Below are 5,100 nucleotides of genomic sequence, written 5' to 3'. Positions count from 1 at the left end.
GATTTGCTTTCACCCCTTGTGAATGTCCACCTTCCCCCTTCTATGCCCCCTTTATTCCCGTTTAGCACTATCCACCCGTTCCGATCGATCAGATCCATCATCATTCTTCCTTCCCTGTTCACTATTGGATCTTCCGACCATCTTTTTTCTCCACTATTCAGCTCTTCGACGCTGGCCATTCCACCAATTTTTGCGTTCCAGTCTCCTCCTATTATTATTTCTCTTTCTTTCTGTTCCTCTTTCACCCACTCATCTAGGTCCTCCAACAATTCCCTACCCCCCCCCCCCTATCATTGTAGATGGAGTAAACATCCCACATTTTCTTTCCCACCATAACCTCTCTTTTAACCATCCCTTTCCTCTTCTCTGCGAGCTGACCTGCTATCTCTTTCCTAACCCCTGAGATGATTCCCCCTCTGGCTCTTTCTCTCCTCTCGATTCTTTCTGCAGGGATGTAGTCCCAGCTCCACTCTGACGGCAACCTGTTCTTTGTTACTTCCCTTACCTTCTCTTCTACCCACGTTTCACATAAACCAATTACCCCAAACTCTTTCAAAAATTCCCAAAACTCCTTATCTTTGTTCTTTATCCTGGCCACATTCCAAAAGATCATCTTAATTCCCCCCTTTTCCCCGCCTGTCTCGTACGACATTATCTTCTCCCTCCCCGTCGCTTTCTTCTATTTCCACCAGCACTTTTCTCACTCCGTCCCACCTGTACATCACTCCTTCTATCCATAGTCTTCCAAACCCCACTTTTACATTTTTCGCTCCTTGGTTTTTCGCTATCCAGGCTCTCTTCTTTAGTTCCTTCTGTTCTTCTCTCTCCTTTTTTGTTCTGTCATTCTCAATAAAGACTTTTTTCCCTTTTAACATTGCTTTTCTCTCCATTATCTTCTTCTTATCGTCTAATTTTTTCATCTTGACCCATACTATTTTTCTGTTTGTCCCTGTCTGCCTTATCTCCTCAATGCTTTCTTCCATATTCTCTATTCCCATCTCTTCTCGGAAAAACTTGGCTATCTCCTTCTTCTCTACCCTATCTTTACCATTCCACCCAAAGATCACAAGGTTGTTTCTCCTTTCTATCTTTTCTCTACTTTCTTTCCACTCTTCAATCTCTGTTATTCTGTCTTCTTCCACTCTCCTCCTTGCACCCACTGGCATAGAGCCAATTTATTTATTCCCTTCGGCTGTCAACTTCTCTACCATCTCCTCTAATTCTTCTCCCACCTTTTCCACTTCTTTCTCCATCTTTTTTTCACTCTTCTCAATCTTTTCCTCTATCTCCTTCCATTTAACATTACTGGCCGAACGCCCTGCCTTTTGCTCTGCGTCTATTTTCTCCAGCTTTCTTTCCAACTCCGTATTCTTCTTCTCTATCTTACTGAACTCCTTCTTCAATTCCTCAAATTGCTTTTTCCAGTCCTCTTTCTCTTCATCTAACCTTCCCATTATTCTGCTGAATCCCTGACTTATCATCGCCTCCATCCCTTCTCTTTTCTTATCTCCTGTCTTAACTATGAGTCTCACTTTATTTTTTCTCAAATCACTCAGGCCACCTCCCTTTCTCTTTCCATCTCCTTTAACCCATTCTCTAATATCTCCTAGGTCTTCTGTGCTGTTTGCCCTATGTAATTTCCACGTCTCAGCCGTTGTTCTTCTCCCTCTTCCCCTCGATGCCTCACTCACTTCTTCCTCCTCTACTTCCTCGTTCCCTTATGTATCGTTTTTCTTCTCATTCTCCTTTTTTTCTGCCTCTTCCTTTAAATTTTCTTTCTCTAAGCTCTTCTTCTCTGCTCCAACCTTCACTTCCCCTCCCTTTACACTTCCCTCCTTCCCAGCACCATTTTTCTCAGCGTCAGTCTCCATTGACTCCACTCTTGCCCACAACTTAAACTCAGCCTGTGTCTCCTCTCTCTCTCTCTGTAAGTACATAAACACACTAAATTTTTCGCTCTGTATTTTTGAATAAATTTTGCTGTATTTTGCCTCCGGGCATTTTTTGTTTCAGAAACATTACGTGCATAAACATTTCTTTATTTTGTGTCTTGTTGATTGCTGTAAAATTTATATTAAATATTCTCAACATCAAAGAGGTTAGGTTTCAAGTGTTTTGTGAGATTGTGGATGGTTAGCCTAATTAACATCAATTGATGCTAAGATTCTCTTGATATTTACCAAGTTCCATCATTTTACTTACTACTCTATCGGTAACATATCATCAAGGATTTGAGGATTTGATTGTGAAATTGCGTGAAGTACAAGATGCACAGAAAGCTGTTGCTATGAACTCGACTGAACTAACTGAAAGTGTTAGAACGAATGCTGAGCTAATCTGTCAGATTAGCTCAGATCTCAAGGATGTAAAGGAAGCTAGGAAAGCTGATATGGATTCAGTCTATGAAAGATTATCTAACCTCGAAAATTCAGCTCCTGTTCCATCTACTTCTTCAATAACAGCAAGCAACACCACTGAATTAGTTATCTCAGGTATTCCTGACTCAGTGGCGCAAAGCTTATCTTCAAATGATATTACAGCTGCGGTTTTAAATAGTCTGGAGTTGCCAAATCTGATTGGTAATGTCTTAAGTGCTCATAAATTTGAAAACAAAAATAAACAACTACGAGATCAGATTCAACCTAATACTCACTCTTACATTATTTCATTGATGTCAACTCCTGCTCGTGATTTCATTGTTGACAAGAAGCGTAGATTAGGAAATCTCTTAGCAAAAAGAGTTTTTCCTGTACTAGTTGATGTGGAATTTAAGGGATCTATGTACATCAATGAATTTTTGCTTCCTGAGACTCATCGATTGTTATTTAAAACCAAAGAGAAGGCGAAAAATAAAAAATTCAAATTTGTTTGGGCTAGACGTGGACAAATTTTTATAAAAAAGGATGAGAATTCGGAAAGGCTTATTATTAATCATGAATCTGATCTCATAAAGCTTGATTAATATCCAACTGACTCAGCGAATTTCTCTATTAAGAATACCTTTTCACCATTGAATGTACTAAGTTTGAATATAAACAGTGTTGTTGGTCATATTGCTCAGTTTCTTGGTTTAGTTAATAATATAAAACCTGACATTATTATCCTTGTGGAAACCTGGTTAAAACCTACACTAAAAGATGAAATTTTTTCACTGGATGATTATTGTATAATTTGTAGGGACCGAATCCTGAAGCATATAAATACTGATCGTTACATTCAAGGTGGTGGTGTGGCTTGTCTTATTCATAAATCTCTAAAAACCAAAGTACTCCATATTTCAACTTCTGATCATATAAATCAACCGGAGTATCTCATTGTCGACGTAACTTTAACTACAAGATCTCACCTTTTGCTATCTTGCATCTATAGAAGACCAAAAGGACTTTTTCTCAATGAGTTTTTTGATATCTATTCCAGACTTGCATCAAATTATAACAACACTATTATAGCTGGTGATTTAAATTGCAACTTGTTGGAGGATAGCTGTACTTCGAATCATCTAAAAAATTTCTTAACTGAATCGTCACTTTATTGTGTTCCCTATGGTGCTACTTTTCACAAAAACAACTGTGATTCTTGGTTGGATGTTATTTTACTGGATAGTGAAACTAAGTTATCCTCGTATACGAAATCTGAGTCTTCATTTATCGATGGTCATGATTACTTACTCTACCGATACAAACTGGATAACTTAAAACCACCACCTAAGAGATTAACCTACAGAAACTTTAAAAACTGTGATGATCTGGCCTTATCAATTTCGCTGATGAGTGCTTTAAAAATTGATAGCTTTATGCTTGAAAATTAAAATCCTGATGAATTATTGAGTATTTTTAGAACTGGAGTTTTAGATTCTTTGGATTTATATGCACCTTTACTTACAAGAAAAGTGACGCGAGTGAATAATCCTTGGTTCACAAAAGAGTTAAAAATTAAGTGTCAGGAGCGCGATAAAATTTACAAAAAAGCAAAGAGAAACAAAGATCCTAACTTGCTTGCTCTCTTCAGATTGAAAAGAAAAGAATTAAAAACTCAGTTGAATCATACTCGTGAAGAATACCTGAAAGCTGCTCTCTCAAATTTGCCTTATGGTTCAACTGTATGGAGCAAACTCAAACTACTCGGATTAATCAAGTCAAATCTCTCGTCACCGCTTAATTTCTTTGATGCTTGTGAATTGAATGAGTATTATGCAAACATAGTCAGAAAACATCCACCATGTGATTCAAATTTCATTAATAATTTACCTGTAAACCATTCTAAGAAGGTTAACTGCTCATTTCATTGGACCAAGATTGATATAGTTGATGTCACCAAGGCATTGCACCTTACATTATCTAAATCGAAAGGGAAAAGCCCTGATGGTCTTGATCTGAGATGGCTGAGAGATCATATTCCGCAAATTTCACTTCTTCTTACAGACTTATTTAATAGATCTCTCGACTGTGGTATCTTCCCTGACATCTGGAAGATTATTTATATAATACCTTTAAACAAAATTACACCACCAAGGTTACCGTCAGACACTCGACCGGTTGCAAATTTGTCACATCTAGCTAAAGTCTTTGAAAGAATTATCGCTAATCAGGTTACAACATATTTGGAAGATAATGAGCTATTTGATCCCTTTTAATCTGGATTTAGGAAACATCACAGCACGCAGACAGCGCTGTTAAGGCTCACTGATGATATTCGCCAAGCAATGGACAGCAGTAAACTAACTATATAAGTACTGTTTGATTTGAGCAAGGCTTTTGATTATGTTGATCCCAAAAATATATTGATTGCGTTATTCGAACTTGGTTTTTCAATAGAGACAATAAACTGGTTCTTTTCTTATTTAACAGGTCGATCTCAATCATTATTAAGCGACCTTGGCACTCCAATTCAACTAATCAAAACGTCATCTGGTGTTCCTCAGGGATCTGTTTTGGGTCCAATTCTTTTTCTAATAGTCATGAATTCTGTGGCTCAATGGTTGATACACTGCAAGCATGGATTGTTTGCCGATGACAAATATATTTACTATCACTTCTTTCTCTATCAACTGCATGATGCTGTTTGGAGGGTCAACCAAGATGCACAATCGGTCGCTGATTG

Source organism: Cotesia glomerata, linkage group LG2, assembly GCF_020080835.1.
Source record: "Cotesia glomerata isolate CgM1 linkage group LG2, MPM_Cglom_v2.3, whole genome shotgun sequence".
In the NCBI taxonomy this organism is placed as follows: domain Eukaryota; kingdom Metazoa; phylum Arthropoda; class Insecta; order Hymenoptera; family Braconidae; genus Cotesia; species Cotesia glomerata.
Note: the sequence above shows the minus strand (reverse complement) of the source record.